At 24.3% G+C, this 551-nt stretch overlaps 1 non-coding gene across 1 annotated transcript; it reads right to left on the bottom strand.

Moving 5' to 3' along the window:
• Positions 1-222: 222 nt before the first annotated feature.
• Positions 223-329, bottom strand: LOC142836217 (U6 spliceosomal RNA). Its single transcript, XR_012908018.1, has one exon. It is a non-coding gene; the product is annotated as a U6 spliceosomal RNA (small nuclear RNA).
• Positions 330-551: the final 222 nt, after the last annotated feature.

Here is a 551-nt window from a genome sequence, read left to right as displayed (position 1 = left end):
TTGATTGTAAATCAATCCATTTACATGAGAACATATATACATATATTAAATTAAATGTAATTAATAAACCATATCATATATATGCTATTTTCAAATGTATTACAAACTATCAAATTATTAAAGTTAAAATTTCCTAACATTTTCTGTGCTTTAGATGAATCTCAGTCTAAATTTATGTTGAACAAAGGTAATGATTTTGTTAGTAAATTTCCTAGTTATTTTTAAAACTATGAATGTTTCATGAATTTGTGTAACATTCTAGCACAAGGGCTATGCTAATCTTCTCCATATTGTTCCAATTTTAGTATACATGCTGCTGAAGAGAGTACACTCCTAGGTGGGAATACATCAATTTTAGTTTATAAATGTTCCTTAATTTATAATTTAAGTATTTATTTATCATTGTAATTCTTGTACATGAATCAATGGAATAATATTTTTTCAACCATCAAGTTTTTTTGTGTGTGTGTTAGACATTCTAACTTAGGAATTCAACATAGAATGATAATTTTTAAAGTTTCATAATAAAAGCCAGATTAAAAAACTGATAT

The sequence above is a fragment of the Microtus pennsylvanicus genome, chromosome 15 (assembly GCF_037038515.1).
Source record: "Microtus pennsylvanicus isolate mMicPen1 chromosome 15, mMicPen1.hap1, whole genome shotgun sequence".
Lineage (NCBI taxonomy): Eukaryota > Metazoa > Chordata > Mammalia > Rodentia > Cricetidae > Microtus > Microtus pennsylvanicus.
Note: the sequence above shows the minus strand (reverse complement) of the source record. Positions and strands in the feature narration are given on the sequence as shown.